This window comes from Corvus hawaiiensis, chromosome 18 (genome assembly GCF_020740725.1).
Source record: "Corvus hawaiiensis isolate bCorHaw1 chromosome 18, bCorHaw1.pri.cur, whole genome shotgun sequence".
Lineage (NCBI taxonomy): Eukaryota > Metazoa > Chordata > Aves > Passeriformes > Corvidae > Corvus > Corvus hawaiiensis.
Window position 1 is genome coordinate 386893 of NC_063230.1, and position 20943 is coordinate 407835.

Here is a 20943-nt window from a genome sequence, read left to right on the forward strand (position 1 = left end):
GGGCTCTGTTGAGGCGGTTTAACGGGAAAAAAGCGAAACAAAACCACACCACCAAAAAAAAAAAAAAAGGGGAAATAAATTCCAAACCAAAGTGAAGACACAAAAATCTCGAGCGGGGGCAGAAAAGCGGGTACCGCCGGCGGCCGCGGAGCTCGGAGAGCCGTCGGTGCGAGCTCGGTGCGGAGCGCGGTCCCCGGAGCGCCCCGAGACCCCGCGGGACCCCGTCCAGGACTGCCGTTCCCGGCTCTGGGGGCAGCCAGCGCCGACCGAGGTGCCGCTTCTCCCTGCTCCCCTCGACCTTTCCACAGTCACCCCCCACCTTCTCCACAGCCATTTTAATCAGTCCCTTTTTTTTTTCCTGCGGGTTGCGGTAATTAGCGAAGCTTTAATTGCACCCCCCAGCCCTTCCTGGCTCCAGCACCATCCCGGCACCCCCCGATCCTCCCCGCCCCGACGGGTCCCCGGCGCTAACTCGGCCCTGGCTCGGGGTCCCGCTCTGCGCGGAGCCGGCCCGGAGCGCCCGCGGCTGCCGCTGCCCGCGATGCCGACCCGCGGGTGGGCAAAGCCTGGCTGTGAGCAGCGTGTGTTGATAGGAACGAGCCGGAGAGAGGTAAACCCAGACCTTCGGAAACTTAGTGACTTGAGGGGAATGCGGCAAAGAACTCGCTCCAAATTTCCTCGGATGATCCCCGGCCCGCTACAACCTCCCGTCGATGCGACCGCCCCCCCGGAGGGGCTGCTCGAGCCGTTCCCACCCGCTCCCCCCGCCGCCTCCCCGCTAATGAGCGTGTGTGTTGACACGGCGAGGCGATGCCCCCGTTTGCTTTTGTTTGGGAGGTGTGAAAGAGGGAATCTGCATGAGAAAAGCCGGCGGCAACCGCGGAGCTCCGCATAGCAGCGGCGGGACGGAGCGAGCCGGTGCGTGGGGAGCCCGCCCTGGCGGGGCAGAAGCCCCCGGAGCGGGGGGGGGGGGGCCGGGGGGCACACGGGGGGGCAGGGCTGGAGCTGGGGCTGTGGAGCTGTTGGCGAGGCAGGGAGGGGAAGGGAGCTCGCCCCGGTGCTCCTTTCGGGGGTCTCATCCCGGGTACGCCCCGCACACGGGACCCCCGAAGCTGTCGGGGCGTGGGGTGAGCCCCACAGGCTGCGCCCCTCTGGGTCCTCCTCCCTCCCTTGGATTTGTTCGGGAAACAGGGAGGGGGCAGCTCTCGGCCCGCACCTGCGGGCGGGATGAGGGGAGCGCAGCGCTCCCACCTCGCTGCTAAACGGGCACCGTGGGGAGACTCGGGGGGACACACGGGGGAGCTGAGCACGCTCCAAAGGCCCCCGGAGCCAAGGGGGTAGGCAAGAGGGGGGGAGAAGCTCCACGGGAGCGGCGAGGGGGCGGTTTTCAAGGGGAAAGTGGAACAGGAACGCCGCTCCTTCCCGCCCATGTCCCGAGTGGAAGAGGAGTCCCGTGCCAGGACGGATCTGACACCGATGCCTTCGGCAGGGCTGAGCCCCGGGATGGAGGAGCCCTGCTGGGATCGCGGCCCCTAGCAGCGCCGGCTCCCGCCGAGCCCCCGAGCCCTGCCTGGCCCCGGCCCCGCCGTGTCCCCCTCGGTGTCCCCCTCGGTGTCCCCCTCGCTGTCCCCCTCGCTGTCCCCCGTGTCCCGCCGCAGCCGCGGAGCTCTCCAGGGTGCTGAACAGCGCGGCCCCGCCGGGCCCGGGCCCGGCCCCCGCCTCGCCCTGCGGGCACCGGGTACGGCTGCCCCCGCCACCCTCCCCTATTCTCCATCGCCTTCGTCCTCTCCACCTCGATCTTCCCCTCTCTGCTTTTTTTTTTTTTTTGTCGGTTTTCCCTTTTCTCCTTTTTGTTTTCTCCCTTTTTTCTTTATATTTCCCCTGGTTTTCTGTATGTCTCTATTTTTCTATGGTTTTTTGCCTGTTTTTCTCTTTTATTTCTTTTTTTGTTGTTGTTTTTCTCCTTCCTCCCCCTATTTTTCTCATATTTTTCCTACGTTTCCTTCATTTTATTCTTTTTCTCATTCTCTCCTTTTGTTTTTTTTCCCCCCGTTTTCCTTCATTTTCTTTTTGTCTCCTTTCCTTTCTCCTCCCTCAATTTTCTCTTTTCCTCTCTCTATTCGTTCTCCCTTTCTCTCTCCCCGCACTCTCCGCTGCTCTATTTTTCGTTTCTCCCTCGCATTTCACACACATTCCCTTCCGATCTCTCCATCCCTCTCTGTTTTTCTCACACTTCCCGTTTCCCTTCTCCCACAGAAAACCGCCTCGGCCAGAAAGACTGGAAATTTGGCCAATACCACGATAGAATTATCAGACACCCCCTGCCCCCCCAGTCTTTCATCCCGAGGGGAGCGGAGCTGTGCTGCTCAGGACCCCGCTGGCCTCGGGCACCGGCCCTGCGGGACCGGCGGGATCTCAGCGCGGTTTTTTTTACTTTACAGCGGCTGCGATTAAAAACGACCCCCAAAAAGCCGCCCCGAGCGGTGCCAGCGCGGGGGGGGGGGGGTGGAGCCCCATGGGGACCCCGGCGGCCGGGAAAACGAAGTGGCGAAATGCGAGTGTCACGGAGAGGCGACGCTCGGGCACCGCTGCAAGTGCTCCTGTCCTTACACACTCACACGCTCACCGCACCCCCGGGACAGCGAGCAGGGGCCTCCTGCGGGGTGTCCCCCCCGGGGCTGGCCGGGACACCCCCGGGGAAGGGCTTGGGGTGTCTCCCTGCCCGCCTGCAGAGCTCTTTGTCTGCCTCATCCTCTCCCGCATCTCCCTTCCCCGCGCTCGCCGCCCACCCCGCACATTCCCTGCATTCCTCCGTGCGTGTGCACGGCCCCTGCTCACACGCACGCTCCCTGCACGCCCCAAATCCTCGTTCCCCCCACAACTCCGCGGCTCGGAAGCGCAGCCCTGTGCCACGTTACACACAAAACCGGCCCTTGCACACGCACATTTCCCCTGCAACACCCATCGCCGTGGCCCTGCCTTCTCTGACGTACCCAGGCTCCGGGGGAGCCGAACCATCCCTCAGCCCCATCTTTTCATGCCGGGGGATGAGGTTTTCCTCTCTCTGTGCAGGTCAGAAGAGAGAGCCCTTTCTGGGGTTGTCCTGGGACCAGGAATGGGGTTGAGAGTTCGGCCTAGACCCCTCCAACACCCGTTTCACACCCCTGGTCAGAAGCTGGGACAGAAACGCCTCATGTTGGGCAGGGATGGGATAATTCCTCCGCTGCCTCAGGGAATGGGGAGACGGTACAGGACCTCCCTAACCTCATCAGCTGCCAAACGTGTGGTTGTGCTGGGTGTGCTCGGACTGTCACTGTCACCTGGGCACGGGGCCACACCGCTTCCTCTCTCCTGCATTCCCCTCTCCTCCATCCCCGCTTCCTCCTGCTAACAAGTTCTCACTGGAAATGCACACCTGCCTCTCTTAATCACAAGCAGGACCACGAAAACAGCTCCACCTGCTCTGATGGAGGGGTTATCCCATTGATTCTGGATATCCCGGGCTTCCCAGGATGTCTGGAAGACAGAAGAGAAGATCCAGAAGCAGGGTACTGTGTGGGGCTGTGCAGGGTTTAAAGGCAATCAGAGTTCCTGGGGACTTGGGAAGCTGTTGGTTTCTTTTTTCTTTTCCTTTTTTTTTTTTTTTTTTTTTTTTTTTTAAATATTTCTGATAGGTTTTAATTTTGGGGGTTTTTTTGATAGCAAGGGGAAAAAACCCAGCCGGAGGGGAACATAGGTTTAGCTGTCCCATTGGAAGTAACTCCTCACAAAGGGAGGTAGGGATGGCCAAGGACCAGTCCAGCCTGGGGGAGTCCCAAGGCAGGGTCAGCCTTAACCCTTGCAGTGCCTGAGTGGTGACAAAATCCCCCTGTTCCCAGCACCGGGACTAAGTGGCCAATTGGAATAATGAGCATTCAAACTGTTGAGGACTTGCTGGGTGGTGTGCTGCTGTCCTGAATTCCTGTAAAGAAATGGGCTCATATCAGCATGACAAGGGTGTTTGGGCAGGGAATTTAGGCCAGGCTGGTGCTAATTATGAGAGGATGAAGTATCTGTATGTACACATATGAAGGTGAAGGTATTCCACACAAGCACACAGCTCTAAACTCTTGCAAACCACCCAGGGCGGATCTGGGATGCAAACCTTCCCCTGGCACCCCACACCCAGAGCACTTCTCTCCACTTGCACACCCACACACGGTCTGTGGCTGTGGAGGGAGTGGGGCTGGAGGTGGGAGCCTGTTCCTGCTGTGCAAACCTTCCCCTGGCACCCCACACCCAGAGCACTTCTCTCCACTTGCACACCCACACACGGTCTGTGGCTGTGGAGGGAGTGGGGCTGGAGGTGGGAGCCTGTTCCTGCTGTGCCCCCACAATCCCAACCCAAGGCAGCAATTGGAGAGGCCATTTTCCCTCTGCAGGGTGTGAAGCTGAGCCTGCACTTGGAAGCTGGGGGGGGGGATTAAACCCGGCAGAGGCAGGCTCTGGCTCGCAAATGCTTTGCGCAACTTCTCCCGACTTCAGCAGGGACAGAGCTGGGAGCAGCCCCAGCCCTGGCTCCTCATTTCTTTGCGTTGGTGCATGAGAGGAGATTAAAAGGGAGAGCAGAAGGCTGCACCTCTGAGCTCCTTGGGCACACCTCATACAGCTCCTCTCTTTGTTTTCCCTCACATCCCCATCCCTAACCCTGTGCAAACCAGGCTTTGGCTGGCTGCAAACCGCAGGCACCAATCCTGTGGTGGGCCTGGTACAATTCCTTTATAAATTTATTTTTTTTTCCTCCAGAAACATAAGGGATAAACACAATAATTTCAAAGAAGCGACAGCTTCCCACTGGAGAAGCCAACAGGGACCTGCGGCGGAGTCCTGGCCCGGTGTGTCAGTGACACTGATTCCATCTGACACCTGGGTGTCTCCAAAGCCATCACATTGTGTGCTGCAAATGTATATTAACATTAGTATGCATTGGCACAATATGGATCCATTATTCCAAACGCTTATGAGAACTAGGTGCTGCATAGGAGCAGCTGCTGCTTTTTAAGCCTCAGAGCATCAATAGATTCATGGATTTTAGGGCCAGAAGGGACCCCAATGAGCGTGGAGTCTGACCTCCCACGGAGTGTGAGCTGGGGGTAATTTCTGCATCTTGCCCCACGATGTGTGGGCAGGCAGCAGCCTCCCCCGCGGCCGGCTGCCAGCTGAGGGGCCGCTGTGAGGAGAGGGCTGATGTGTCCCTCTGTAAATTTGTTCCCTTGTTTTATCACTCTCCTCGTTAATCCTAAAAGGGCAGATTTTAATTTCAAAGCTTGGCTTGTGTAGCTTTCCACCTCTTGGATTCCCTCTTCTGTATAAACCCATTTTCCCCCTTTTGTTGAAGTAGCAGCGATGTTGGAGAAAAGGAAAAAAAAAAAAAAAAATCAATGTCCTGGAATGTCAGCTGGAAAAAGGATTGGTACTTCTTACGGGTGGAAATGGTACCTGGCAAGTGTTCAAATTTTGGGTGATCCCCTGACTGTAAGCACTTCAGCTTTAGTCTTTGTTTAAAGAAAAATAAATCTGCATTTTGCAGAGAGGGGTGATGCCAGAGGACTTTGGGTTTACAGTGCTTCCAGAAAATGAAAGGAAAGAGAGAATGAAAATCCACTAAATCAACGAAATAAAAAGAGCTGAAACTCCTATATTATGGTCACAATTCTTCACATAAACACCTCCTAGGTAACAGCTGAAGATGGGTAATTATCATTCCAACCACTTCTGATCCCCAAATCCCTGGCAAAACCTCGCTGTTAAGTGAGCCAGGATCAGATGCTGAGCTTGCCTTTCTACAGGGGTTTGTCCCTTTTGTTTCTCCCTCTTCCCCTCATTTTGGGGACAGCAGCTCTGTCCCCCATTGCTTTCCCATACTGATGCCACCAGATTAGTGGCTTCAAATGGGGTGCCAGCCCCAAAACACAGCAGCTCCCCAGCCATTCTGGAAATCACCTGATGTGGGCCTGTGCCCAAATTCATACTCAAATTTTAAAGCAGAAACCAGTTGAAAGTGGACGTTTTCCAGGAACACCGCCCCGTGTTTGCTGCTGAACCTGTGGGAGAGAAAGGATTAACTCATGGGTTGGGTTGAAAGGCATTATCCAACAGGAAAATAGGAATAATCTGGTGATCTTCAGTTTGTCCCTCATCAGGAGTGTTGGTGTGATGCTGTGAGCCAAAGTCACCTGAGAGCCATGGGAGCAGAGACAACCTCAGCCCTGGGGTACCAGAAATCCAGGGAGGAGAAGGATACAGGGATGCACAACTTCCCTGGGTTGTACAGGGCTGGGGGAGAGCCTCAGGGACTGGGATGGGGAGCTGAGGGGTGGCCTGGTGGCCACGAGCCAAGGGATCTTTCCTGTGCCCTCGCTTGGGGTAACTCCCAGTTCCTTCCCCATGCAGGGCTGCTTTAGGATGGAAAGATGCACTTGTGCATTCCCAGGGGAATGTCTTGCCTGACCTCTGGAGGGTTTTGCTTCCTTTCTGAGGTTATGTGGTGTCTTTGGCAGACATTTCCAAACCAAAGCCCCTTCCATGCCTTCAGGTGAAGGTGGGAGAAGCAAGATTTAAGGCAAACTGTGCTCCTTGCAAGGAGTTATCTCTGGAACTCCTCACTGCAGGAGCTCAATGGATTGAGAGGGAACTGGGCAAGCTCTTAGGAGAGAAATTCCCGGAGGACGTTAAGAATGCTGAGCCCACGTCTGATTCCCAGGAGCATCCCGAGGAACTGTTATTTCATCTCCTGGGAGCAGCAATCTGAGGGATGTCCTCTCCTCAGGATGTGGCCACTTCTCTGTCCTTGGGAGACGGCTGTTCTCCAGCTCAGAGGTTTCTCCTGATCTGAGAAAGCGAGGAATGAGCGTGCTTCTGGAAAAGATGTCTCCGGCATAACCCCTCCTACCCCACCTGGCAGGAACAGCTTCCTTCTTGGCAGCTAAGCTGAATCCTCGTTCGCCTTTTCTCTTCCACTGCTCGGTTCATGTCAGAGCAGACATATCCCTCACCTCTCCGAGGCTCTGGCAATGAGGAGAGGAAATGAGAAAAGATTATTTATTGTAATTTTTTTTCATCCAACGAGACATTTCATGTAGGAAACACTTTCAAAGAAGAGGGATGAATCATGAAACCACAGAAATTAGAGATGGAAAAGACCTTTTAGGTCAGCCAGTCCATTTTCCTGTGAATGTAGAGAAGCTTCTGAGCACAGTTAGAATTTTTCAAGGACTTTGTCCAGTCTAAGCCAACTTTATCAAGAAAGTTTCAACTTAAATCCATTCCAAAGAGGCTGCAGCTGGAAGAGGGGTGGTCTTCAGCTGAGTGTCATTTGAATGCTCCTAAACTTTCAAGGGAGGCGTGAAGCTCTGCAGAGCTCTGCTGAGGGGAAGTTGCAGAGCTGAGCGCATGGAGCAGCCGGAAGGTCTTTGGCAGCTCAGCTGGCTGGGAACCAGCCCCCTCCCACCCCACAAAGCTGTGGGGGATTGCAGGGGGTGATTCCAGCAGCCTGAGAGCACGGGAGGGGCTGTGGGAGTGTGGCCGCAGGGTGGTGGGCAGAGATATGCTGTGACCACCACGGGTGGAAGCCAAGGGCCCAGGCTGGATGGCCTTGGGGTCACCACGGAGTCACAGGATGGGTCAGGCTGGAAGGGACCACTCTGGGTCATCTGGTTCAAGCTCTCTGCTCCAGCAGGGTCATCCCAGAGCACAGGGCACAGGATTGTGTCCAGACGGGCCTGGAATATCCCCAGTGAGGGAGACTCCACAGCCTCTCTGGGCAACCTGTTCCAGTGCTTGGTCACAGGAAAGAAGCTCTTCCACATGTTCAGGTGGCACTTCCTGGGCATCAGTCCCTGCCCGTTCCTCTTGTCCTGTTGCTCGGCACTGCCAAGAGGAGCCTGGTCCATGCTCAGAACCCCTCCCTGCAGGTATTTAACTGCTCTGGAGTTTCCCGTTGCCTTTTTGGGAGTTGGGGCTCTGTGCATCGGGCTGGCACAGTCCATGCTATGAATGGCAACGCAGCCATTCCCACGCTGGGCTCTGAATTCAGTATCCCAGGCCACCTTCCGAGCCGCAGAAAACCTCCCTGGATGTCAAACTACAATTAACTAACAACACAGCCGGAATTAAAAGGGAAAAGATCCGCTCAGACATTTCATCTCTGAGTGGAGTCACTTCACACACAGCCCGGGGGCTGAGCACTCCCAGCCAGCTCCTCCTGCTGCCAGTCTAGGTGGAAGCGACGGGGGGGACATCTGTGCCCCATCCAGTTCCCACAGGAAACTGCTTCTGTCTTCCCAGGGAAGGAAGAGGTTAACACAGAAGTGGGGAAGGGGAGGTGAACTCATAATGATGTTGATGCTCAAAGGAAGCTCCCCAGCCTGGGATTTGCTGTTGAATACAGACTTTTGGCCATGTGAACTTTCCCTCAGTGACTCTGCAAATCCTTGTACTTACCTTTTTTGGGGGTCATTCTCAAAAGACATCTTGTCTCTGAGCATGGGATGCAGGCAGGAAGGACCTTTCTAATTAACCCAGGAGGGAGAGCATCCCTCTTGCCTGCTCTGACCCTGCACCGTTAGGGAAGGAGCAGGATTGCCAGCGCTCCCCTAGAAATGGTACCTTAATCCGCCTCCCCAAAATCCCCGACCCCTGATCCGCACAGAGACAACCATTTTAAAGAGACAGTGCCACGATGTGCCACCTCCTTCTCATAAGTGGTCACCTGCCAGCTTCGACTGAAGGCGTAATTACCATCCTCGAGGCCTGATCCATCTTATTCCCCTTGAAGTCGATGAGGAAACCTCCCCGACTCTGCTGGAAGCGGTATTAAGATTCCTTCCCCCCCCACCTCCTTTCCCAGGATTTATCTCCTTGTGAGGCTGGAGGATCTCCCCAGCACTGAGGCTGGAGTGGCCGGGGATGGAAGGGTCTGCAGGGAGGCAGTGCCTCCGGGAGGGAGTGGGTGAGAGGGGGAGAGAAAGAAGAGCAAACACAGGTCCATTAATCCGCAGTTAGTCTGCCTTTTTTGTTAGGAAGATGAACTTGATGAGTTAATTAAGCCACAGCCTGTAAAACCAGTTTATTTGCATAGCAAACTCCTGGGCCAGTGTGCTGTGAGCGGGCATAGACGTGCAGACAATTCCGGGGAAATTACAGCCTCATTAATATGCTAATCTGGTTGCAGGCCTGGAACGAGTTTTGGGTTTGCGGTGCTTTGGGGGGGGGTCGGGGGGGAGGGGTTGCTTAGCAACCCTTTCCTCCAGGTAACCCTTCTCTTCCTTGCCCTTGATATCCCCCAAGGATTGCCAGGGGAGGGGGGCTCGGCGGCCACGCAACAGTGAGCAAAGCGAAAGGCAAACGGGGGGGGCTGCGGGCCGGGGGGCGCAGGCTGCCCCGCACAGCATCCCCCACGCACCCCCGAAGGGCGGGGGGCAGCTCCCCCTCCCCGGCTCGGGGTTCGAGGCGCTGGATGCGGATGCGCAGCCGCGGCCGGCGAGCGCGGAGCGCGCAAATGCGAGCACGCCCGGCGGCGGGCACGGCGGAGGGGTGGGCAGCGCCCGCAGCCCCCCGGCTCCCCCTGCCCTGGCCACCGGAGCTCCCCAGCCGCGCTCTTCCAGGGGCTGCTCCCCGATGAGGGTCCCAGAGAGTCGCAGCGGTGACCCCGCGGCCCCAACACCCTCCCCGCTCCCCTCTCCATCCAGCGGGGCTCCTCCGGCCTGCCCTTCCCGTGTCCCCTGCCAGGCCCGCAGCTGCCCTGTCTCCCTGACTGGCCTCCTCGAGCGGCACCAGCCCGGTGCTCTTTGCCTATCCCAGTCTCCTGCAGCGCTGCTCGGGATGGGAGAACCGGGAATGAGCGCGGGGATGCAGCACCTGTGCCCCCACCGGCCCCTGCAGCTCCCGCACCGCCCTGTCAGGGGCAGAGCGGGGATTTCATCCCGGCTTTGTCACCGTCAGGACCTTCCTCCTGTCACTCCGCCTCCAGTGACACGTCATGACCCCATCCCAGCACGGGCTGCCACGGGGAGCTTTGTGCCCTGGCTGTCCCAGTGTCCCACAGCGCTCATGTCCACCAGCCAGGCACCACAGGGGAAAGTGGCAGTGGGATTTCTGCTGGAATACCAGGGCTGCTTGTCAGACATGGCACCTCGGGCATTGTCCATACCGTGAGGGTCGAGAAGACGAAGCTGTAAGAGCAGATGGAATCTGGGAAAGCCCCACATCCTCCATCCCAAGGGATCACACTCCGATTCATCCCAGGCCCTTTTCTCCCAGGAAGTGCTCCTACCTGCCAGGGCTCTGTTATAGATAAGCAATGGGAATTCTCCTGTTCCAGTGTTTGCTCTCCCAGCACAGGGTTCAAACCCTTCCCTGAACTACCAGACCTACCCTTTCTCTTCTGACATAGTCCTTGCTTGGGATTAGAAGATTTTCCTCAGCCGTTCTAGGCTGCTTCCCTGGAAGCTCACACATGGCTCTGGGATGAGCTGGGGCACTCCTGTGGCACCTGACTGGGTGCCAAAGCAGTGTGACTTTCTCCCAAAGCCCTGTTCTCCATGTTTTTGTAATCCAGAGGTGATGGCAGAGCTATGGCAGCTTTTCACCCAGCTGCTCTCCTTAAGGTGTTGTGTGGGTGGAGCCTGACAGACATCAAAGCTGGTACTTTAGACCCAGTGCCTGCCAAGCAAGGCCAGGCCAGGCGCCTCGGGGCTGATGGTGACACCTGGCTCAGGTCCATGCAGTGCTCTGCCTTTGGGATATCCCCTCAGCTGGAGTTCAAAACCCTGGAGGTGCATGCTCAGCTCCCTTGCTCTGCCACCAAGCCTCAGGCCAGGTGAATCCAAACCAGGCTGCAGGAGGAATTAGATGCCTAAACAGCTTTGAGAGCCCTTTGCTGGCCAAATCTGGCTCTTGTTCAATGGGAACAGAGCTTGTGCTGGGATGGGGGAGGTTTTCCTCTCTCCGTGGGTTTGCCCTGTGATGCTTGGAAATGTCCACCTCTACTCATTCCCCAGACCAAACATTTGAAGTGTGAACAAGTGTGCCAGGCAACAAGTTTTAATGTCAAACACTTCCCCGCCAAGAAGCAACTCTGACTTCTCAGGAGGAGGCAAATTCCCTGGCTTGCTGCTGGAAACACTGACATGTGGAAGGGAACTTCTGCCTTCCTACCTGGGGAGTCCCAGTCTCCAGGGTTATCCATCCGTTAACCTTCATGAGCTCAAATATTTATTATTCATATTACCCTGAAATGTGCTAAAAAGATGAAAAAAGGAATTAATGTGCCAGATCTTGCATCCACCTTTTAGCTTATTACAGTGCTAAAGCAGCATTAACATTTACAGTGTGTGAGCTCTGCTTTGCTCGTGCCTGAGGCCAAGGGGTTTAAGCCAGTACTGAAGTTAATAGCAAGCGCTGGTTAGAAAAAGCCCATTATGTCATAAAGTTGCAATTTTACTTGGGCAGTGGCCACTGGCTCTTTCCAATTGGGATGCAGTGCCATCCCCTCTATCCCTTTCTGCTCCGCCGCCTGCTCCCGCTCGCTCTCCCTCTCACAAACAAAAACAGACTGGGGAAAATGGTGTTTTTCTTTTCAGTGCTGGTGAGTCGAAGGGCATCGTGTTTGCCAGAAGATTCAGACTCTGGCCAAGGAGCCTCTTGGATTGATGCTGGAGGTGCCATGTGGTCAGAGGCGTTCCTGGGCCTCATTCCCTCTGCTGGGTTCCTTGACATCTCCTCTTTTACGGCTTGAACATATTTATACATCCAACATCCATTTGTTCTGCTGGAGGGCGGCCTTAGGAGCATCTTCTGTCTCCCCTTGGAAAGGATCTGCCTATGAAATTGTGTGAGGAGCAGCTCTGCTTTTTGGATTCTCCTTCAAACCTGACAGTCCCATCACGAGGCGGGGTCTGTTGTGGTGCCTGTTCCGTGATGGTGGTGACCACGCCTGTCCCTCCCTGGCAGACACCTCCTCTCCCCTCTCCCCACACCCCCTGTATCCCTGCAGAGCCCTGGGTCTTGTGGGCAGTTTGTGCCCTCCAAGGACAGAGGGTTCCTCGGCCAGTCCTGTGGCTGCCAGGACTCCCCTGACCCTGCCACCACCAGGAGATGCTGTGGACAAGGCTTCAATCCAACCAAAAGCTCTCACATTTCTTGGAGAGGTTGGAACGGGACTTGCTGTGCCCTGGTAATGGGGCATACTCATGCTGGACACTGGGGAGAATGCTCCCTGGAGCCAGGAAGAGCCCTTTGCTGAGGTGAATGGGAGTTTGGCACAATTCAGTTTGTCTTTGCTGCACTTGAGGCTCAGCTGATTTTCTTCTGAGCATGGGGTGTGTTAAGGTTTTTGCTATTTTTATAACTCAGGGCTCCTCCTATGTTCCTGTGCACAGGGTAGCTCTTCCAATGATCCATCAGGGAAGAGCTCACATCGAGGAGAGGGCCTCACCCTTCAGGGAATCAATATTCCTTCCAGCTCTCCTTGTCCTTGGTGTGTGCAACCCAGCAGCCACGAGCTGGGGGTACTGAGTGTCCAGCAGGATGAGTGACAAATTCACAGCATTGTGTGCTGAAGAACTGGTTTTCTGGAGGTTTTGCCATCAGGCTTTTTAGCTGTTTTTTGGACACCAACAGAGGTGTGGGAAGGCTTGGAGAGCTTGGTGGCTCTGGGAGAGGGACTGGTGCTGGCACATCAGAGCTCACCCTTACCTGAGCACCGCTCCATCTCCACTTAGCCTGGCACTTGCCGTCTTCTGCAGTTCCCCCTCTGGTCAGGATGAGTCCTTTGGAGCATCTCTGGGGCTGATATCCATCAGAAGATCTCTGTGACCACGGGACACCTGAGCTGCATTCCTTAAACCCCCGTGCAAGGGGCCAGCACTACACTGAGCCCACTCAGCAGGATCCAGGGATTGCACAGAGCCCTGGGATCTGGGGAGCAACGTTCCCTCTGTAAATGAAGATTGTTGGGCTCTTTCCTCTGTCTGTTCTCCAGCAGAGCCACCCAGACTGTCAAAACAGAGCTGAGTCCTACTTGAAATTCAGAGGGCACCATCAGTCCGTGTCATTGGCAGGGAATAAATAAATACCTCTTTGGAGCGCGTCAGGAATGATGTGTGGCTGGGCTCATTCAAGGTCACATCCGTAAACACGGAATGGAGAGGTAGGGAGCAAATCTAGGCTGCACCCAGTCTCAGCCCTCTCTTTCCTGTCCCACCTCACTGCAGGAGCACCACCTGGGGGGAGACGGCAGTGCTGGGGCTGTGCTCTGTCCTGGGAGGGGTGGGACAGGGCTGGGGGTGACTGGGAAGGGTCACCGTGCCTCTGGGCAGGGAGGGTGAGTTTCTGAGGGGGTGGCCTGGTGTGTGACATCCAGCAGGGGAGGTTTTCCATACGAGTGCCTGGTCCTGGTCCAGAGGCTGCCTCAGCACCCTGGCACCTGGTGGATTCCAGTATGGGAATCCACCCATGGTTTATCAGCGTCTGGAACAGAACTTCCCTGGGGAAGGAGCTCGGTTCCTGAGGTAAAGCCCAGGCAGGTCTGTGGTTGATCCAACCACTTGTCCATATCCGCTTCACCCACTCCAGGCGCTGCGGAGCCCCTTGCTCTGGGCACTGCCCTTGCCTGCTTGGCTGTGAAGTGTTCCTGGGACATGCTTGTCCCCATGCTCCCTCCCAGCATCCCGTCTGCTTAACCTATGGAAGAAGCAACCAAAGAGGGAGAACCCAACAAAACCCCACCCTTGCTCTGCCAAGAGCCCCTTCCTCCCCTGGCAGGGCTTGGACCCCAAGTCCGAGGCTGCTAAGCTCTGTGTCGGTGGCGCTCCTCACCCTTTGACAAATCCTGGCATTTGCAAAGTTATTATACCTCATTATGAATTGGATTTTAATCTAGTGTAAATAGTCCTACCATTATAGTGTCATAAGAAGCAATTAGCCCCCCTGCCTGCTTCTATGCATGAGGGGAAAGCTTTAATATCATGGAGCTGTGAAGGCTTGATGGGGCTTCAGCCTCCATACACACATGCAGGCAGAGCTTTGCTCTCCTGGCACCAGCCTGTCCAGAGTGTGCTGAAGGTGTTCCCTCTGTGTCCTAGGAGGTCTCCAAAGTGACCATCTCCTGAGCTCTGGGGTTGATTTTGGCCTGGGATCTCTGCCTGCCATTGGGTTTGCTCAGCAGCAGGACTGGAAATCATCTTCCAGAGGATGGATGTGGTTCAAGCAGATGATAAATCGTGGTTTCCTCGCCTTGCCCTTACCCCAGTCACAAAGGGGATTATCCTCCGCAGGGTGAGCAGCGTCTGCAGTCTGGTCCCTGCCTTGCCTCGGGGTGATTATTTCCAATCTCAGCGAAGCTTTCCTGCGCTGCCTATTGCAGGAAATTCGTTTTGTGGAGCTGGTGCGGTTATAAACCAATCCCACCTTGTCCTGTGTCACCTGCAGCTGGGCTGGGGGAGCTGGTGGCAGCCTGGGCACTCGCACGTCAGGGCTGTCCCCGCTGGGTAATGTTGCATGATTAATAACAACCCCAGGTTAATGGGGTTTTAATGTTCCTCCGAGCGGCGGGAGGGGGTGGCATCCTCAGCTCCAAGCAGGGGCTTTGATCTTTGTTTTAGGGGGGGACTGAGGTGTCTTTGTGCTTGGTGCTGGTTGTGTGGCTGTGGATGCTGGGCTGAACAACACAGGCAGTGCTCCAGGTGCTCCGGGGTTGGGAATCCGGGTGTTTGTAGTGTGAATGTGTGATGGACGTGAGTTAAATGCTGTCCCCGGTGATCCTGGGGGGATCCCAGTGCATGGTGGGGGATCGCTCAGAGCGTGGCACAGCAGGAAGATCCATCTTTGTGCCATTTTATCAAACAGGGCTCCCTGCGCTGTGGGTTTAGCAGAGGAAAGGCTTTAACTCTGCCAAGGATGGGGAAGGACCCAGTTTGTGCACGAAGGGAAATCAGGGCTGGGCAAAGGCGCCTGCAGCGCATCTTTCCCTGCCCTGGGGCCTGGTCACAGGCGGTGCTCTAGTCCAGTCCTGCTGGAACTCGCTCTCAGGGGATGGGTACAGAAAATACCCCCCCAGCCCTCCCCATCCTTTCTTTGTCACATGAAAGAAAAGCTGGCTGCCTGTTAATTACATGAACCTTCTCATGGGCAATTGAGCTGGCCCTGTGTGTGTGTATTCATGCTGCCCGCGAGTTCTTGTCTGATTCATGCTCACAGGTGACTGAAAGGAAGCCAAATTTCACAACAAAGCAGGGCCCTGCTGGCTGTGTCCAGCTGCTTCCAGGCCCTGTCCACACAGAAAGGCAGTGGCTCTTTCTCCCAGGGCAGGGGCAGTGGCCACCTCCACCCCAAACTCACTTTTTGAGTCCTGTGATGCCTCATCCCCATGGCCAAGATGTTACAGAGCCCCAAGGTGCGGGCATCCCTCTGCCTGTGGCTTCCTCTCCCTGAAATTCCCAGGGAAGTCCTTCAGCCTGAGTTTGGTCCTTCCCTGGGGAGGACGTGGCCCCCTCCCCTTGCTGGAGCCTGGTGCTTTCGGGAGGGTCTGGGATAAAATGCCAAGGGGTTCCTGGCGTGGGGATCCTGCTGCTGCTCCCTGTGTCCTGGATCTCCCAGTGGGGCCCAGTGACCCTGCTGGCTGGGGACAGTCCTCTGGTGGCACTGCCAGCCCTGGCACTCGAGTGCCCACCGCTGTCTGTCCTGTGTGCACAGAGGAGCTGCCAGAAGCCCAGGGAGGAGCTGCTTCCTGGCTCTGCATCTCTGCATCTGCATCTTGAGATGCTCCTCAAGGACCCTTTCCTCCTACTGGAATTTGCTGGGAATGTTGGCCAGCAGGGCTCCCAAAGCCTCTCTGCACACCTCCACAGGGCATAGATGAGAGCTCAGGACATCTCTGTGTCTCTCCTGGCACAATTTTGGCCCATTCCAACCAGTACCTTCCCAGCCAGTCCCTGGGAACAGATGAGGGTTGTCCCAGGACACAGGAGGGGATGTGCCACAGCCTCCCATGGCTCTGCAGCTTGTCTCCTTCCTGCCAGCTTGACTCCAACCTCTCCAGCACCGAGTTTCCAGGCCTTCATTTCCAGCTCTCATTGCTATTCATCAGTGCATCTGAATATTTTAATCCTTGGGGAGGGGGGACTGGAGAACAGCATCCTCCCCCTGCTCTCCCAGCCACCTTCCCTGGCTTATCTGCTGAAACCAGGGCCAAGCTGTCCCTGGCCTCAGTGGGTGAGACAAATCGTGGAAGGAGCTTAAAGCAAGACCAGCATCTCCCACCTTGTGCTTGGAGGGGGCTGGGGAAGGAGAGGAGGGAGGGGGCGAGGGAAGCAGCTTGTAATTACAGAGTAAGAGGCAGCGATAAAATGATAATGGAAGAGTTCTGACCTGGCTGAGCCAGTCCTGCAAAGCTGTGAAATAAATTTAGCAAAGAGCGAGGGCACGGGGGGCTCCCAGGCTGGGTTACAGCTGAAATGCTGGTTTCACAAACAAGACGTAAATTGGATTGCAAACATCTAATTAACCTCTTTGCTTATTTTTTTTTTGGTGGGAGAGGCGACAGATTCCAGCTAAAGCTGATACCATGGCTTGATATCCCTTTGCAGGGGAGAATCTGGAGGAAAGGAGAGGCAAATGATGTGGTGGTTTCACCTGCTGGCTCTCTCCTTGCTGTCCAGGCGCGAGGGAGAGGAGAATTCTGAGCTCTCCTGACCCCTCTGCCTTGCTGTAGCAGCTGTGTGTGCTGTTTGTGATAACCTCATCTTGGAAGGAGAAGGTGCTGGTGGAGATTCTCCCTGTGTTTCTTTGTTCTTCATCTCACCTGGAGCTCCCTGCTTCCCGAGGGACAGGAATGGGGATCTCCCACGGCCTGAGCTGGCTCCCCTTGGCTGCTGCTTTGCCCTGTGCCAGAGCTGCTGACTCTTTTGGACTTGACCCAACCTCTCTGGAGAGCAGAGTAAGAGCTGGAAAACAACCCTCTCCTCCCTTCCCTGGGCTCCAAGGGTTGCTGTTTATTTTTCTGGAGGGCAACCATTCCATGTGGATTTCGGGAGCTGCGGAGCTCCCTCCCCAGCCCCTCACCACCTCCTGCCTCCCCCTCACCCCAACCTCTTCCCTTTTTCACCCCATCTTCCCCCAGGGGCATCCAGCCAGTGCAAATGGTCCCTTGGCAGCAATGATGAAGATGGATGTCTGATTGATTCTCTCTCCTCTGTGCAGCCCCCTCTCCGGCCCCCCCTTTTCCCTCTCCCCCCCCTCCATGCCCTTCTGGCAGAAAATTAAAAGGCTATTTGTTAAAGGGCGAAAGCCCTCAGGTGCAGCCCCCGGCTGGACAATTTGTCTCCATGAAAAGGATGCTATTATGAGAGCGGCTGGATCCAGGAGGAGGGGGAGAATTTGCCAGGAAGAGAAGGGAGAGGTGGGGAGGGGGAAGGAGGCATCTCCCGGGGACAATGAGGTTGGGCTGGGGGGGACGGGAGATTGTCGGGGCTTGCCGGCTGGGCTGCCGTTCAACGGGGAGCGTGGAGGGGCGGGAGAGCCATGTGCTGGAGGGAGGGAAGCCAATCCTCTTGTTCTGGGGCTGCCGCAGAGCAGAAGTGCCGACCTGCCAAATCCTCTGCGCCAGGCCCCCGCTTCAAAGGGAACAGACGCTCGGGCCGGCCGGGCGCCCCATGGAGCGCTGGGACCCCGGCCCCCCGCCCGTCCTCCCCCTGCTGCTGCCTCACGGCCCTGCTTGCTGCTGGCCCCGGGGCTGGCTGTCCTCTCCTCTGCTCCCGGGAGGAGGAAAAGGAGGAAATAATGCACTGATGTGCCTCTTGTCTGCTGAATCCATCAGTCAAGTGTCTGCCGAATCCATCAGTCAAGTGTCCGCCTGCACCTCAGCCCGCGGTGCCCTGCCCTGGTCCATCCATCCCTCCCTCCATCCCTGTGTGTATCCTGCCATTCCATCCTTCCCTTCATCTTCTCTCCGTCACCCGACATCCCGTTTCCCCACACGCTGTTTGTCCCTTTGATTTTAGGGTTTGATACGAACACCTGGCTGCGTGGTCCCTGAGGCTCTGCAGCACCAGCCTGCAGGAAGGTCCTCGTGGGAGCTCAGAGAGCCTCCAGCTCTTTCCCTCTGAAACACTGCAAAAACTCTTCCAAAAAAGTTGCTGCTATGAGGAAATGACTGCAGGAGTGAGAGCCCCTTCTCCAGATTTGAATTGGGCAGTCTGAACATCACTGAGCTCCCCTGGGAGAGACCAGGGCAGGGCTGCCACCTCTGCTTCCCTTGGAGCTGCTAACAGCCTGGTGAGGTGGGAATGGGCCTGGGAATAGGGTTCTGTGGAAGCTGGGGAGTCCTTGGCTGTGCTCTGTGCCCAGCAGGATCCATCCACCAGGAGGACGAGGCTGGATGCATGCGCTTTGTGCCCATGTAGGTTCTGCCCTTGGCTCTTCTGTTTTGCTGCCCCAAAAATGAGGGAAGCAAGTGGTCCCTTCATCTGGGAGCAAGTAGGAAACCACCCACAGATGGCAGGAAACAGCCTGGTCTGGGGTAAAAGCGGCTCTACTGGAGCAGTTTTCCATGGGGGATCGCTGCTTTCCAGCCTCTGGGAAGGGGATGTGGCAGCTGCGGAGGTGCTGTCCCTCAGCACGGTGTGAAGCTGGTCTGGAAAGCAGCAGCAGGGCTGGGTGGGTTTGGCCTCACTGCACTGGAGGGAAAGGAAGAAACCGGGGAGGATTGGGAGAAAGCATCTCTGCAAGGACTCTTCCTGAAGGCCAATCCATGGGACAGGAACCTCTGGCCATGGACAGGCAGGACAGAGCTCTGAGTGTCTGGGGGATGCTCTGGGGGATGCTCTGGGGGTGTCACCATCTCCTTGCAGCTCGCTGAGGGCTTCCTCCACTTCCATCTCATTGGCAAGAGGCTCAAACAGGAGCGCAAACAGCTGCTAATAATGGCTGGATCCAGCAGTTCCCCAGGACAGGGTTGCTTGGGAGTATTTTGCCCAGCATATTCTAGAAATTCAAGAAAAAAGACAGGCTGTGAGCACTGAAAGAGCAGGTGCTGTGTCCTTCAGCAGGGCTGAGTTTTCCTTCTCTCTTCCCCACCAGCCGGACCAGATGCATTCATGGGGTGTGGAATGGGGAGGATGAGTGCTTGTTGGGTTAGGGTTAGTGTTAGGTTAGGCTTGTTGGAGTGTCCGTGTCCTGCTTGGCTGTTCCACCCACTCCATGGGGCAAGAGTCACCTGGCCCTGTGTTGGTGAGGCAGGATTACGCTAAGTGGTGGCTCACTCCCAGACCTGCCTGACCCGGAGGTGCAGCCGGGGCACAGAAAGCAGCTCTGAATTTCATGATTCCCTTCTGGCCCTGACTTAAAATCCCCATTTAAAAAAGAAAAGATAGAATTTTGTTTCTAAATTTTAACTCTGGACAAATTCAAAATTCCCAGTTCTGCACAGGGGAAAGGATTTTTACCTTCAGGCACAGACTGGAGCTACCTTGGCCACAACCATGAAAACCAGGGATTGCTCTGCTTTCCCTGGAGAGTTTTATTTTGGTTTTGACTTCAAAGCCTGTTGCCTCCATGCACAATCCTGGATATATGTTCTAAACCCAGCTAAAATAGGTTCCAGTGTAAGATTTAACGATTCAGCATTTCTCTTGCCACTGATTTACTGACTGATGCTCAACTTTTTTTTTTATCAGTCAAAGAGCTGCTTGGCCATCGAGAGTTGCAGGCAGCTGCAAAGGGAATTAAATAATAATATCTTTGGGAGGTAAAAATGCCTGGATCGAGTGGAGCAGCACCACCATCCAGACAGCCAAGGAAAAGTCAGATAGGAGCTCAAATGGGAAGGAGACACCTCCACGAACTTCTGTTGCCTCACGACGCTAACACAGACTCAACCCAGACACATGCCAAGGTAGTTTGAAAATTTATTTTATATGAACCAAATAATCTCTAATGATTTGATTTGGGAGACAAAGTGATGCTTTGCCTCTGCATGAGGTTTGTGTGAGGGGTAACCAAACCCCGCCACGGCCCCCAAGCCCCCCAGCAGCAGTGACCCAAGGAGGGAAAAGCCTCCAGATCATTTTCCTGACCCCCCTCCCTGCCCTGGGTGCTCCCCACCAGCTTTGCCAGCTGGGGCTGTGTGGGAGACCCCCACATTTTCTCCCCAAGCCCACCCAGGGGCAGTTCCCAGCACAAGAGGCCTGGCAGAGCTGGGTCCTTGGCACCCTACACACCCTTGGGTGGGATGGGGGGCACAGCCATACACCCAAAGTCCCACCAACACCAACATCTGTTTTGCTTTCCCATCTGCCTCCAGTCTTTTCCCCCTAAACTCCAGCAGATTTTCCCAGGACACGATAGCTGGACTTCTAATCCTGTCCCAAACCCACACCACACTATTCAGTTAGGCCAAAAGTCATAAACCAGCCACCTCTCTGAGTCCAGATGCAAATGTTTTTCCCCTCAAGCTCACGAGGCTGAAGTAGTCTCAGAAATAGCTGATCTTCATCCCTTGTTCTCACCACAAACCCTCTAACCTTGCTGGGCTCTGGGTTTCCTCTCCTGTGTCATTCCTGGAAGCATTGTCCCCTCATCCCTGCTGCCCTGAATTTGAAGAGAGATGTTTGCATCAAATTTCTGCTGAAGAAAAGAGTGGAGGATTTGGGCACACTGGAATTGAGAGGGACCTGGGGGCATCTCAGGGGCAAGGACCTGCTCCACATCTGCAGGGAAAACCCCTGCCCATGGGTGATAGGACTGCTGGAGGTCAGCTGCGAGGAGGGAGGAGTGGTTTGGATCAGGAGGAAATGGGGGGGGAAGTGTGGCCTTGCCAACCACAGGGACACAGGGATGGAGAAGCACTGCCCTGGGGGTAGAGGAGGTTCTGCAGGCAGGGTTGGGGCTGTCTGAGAGCACAGCAGG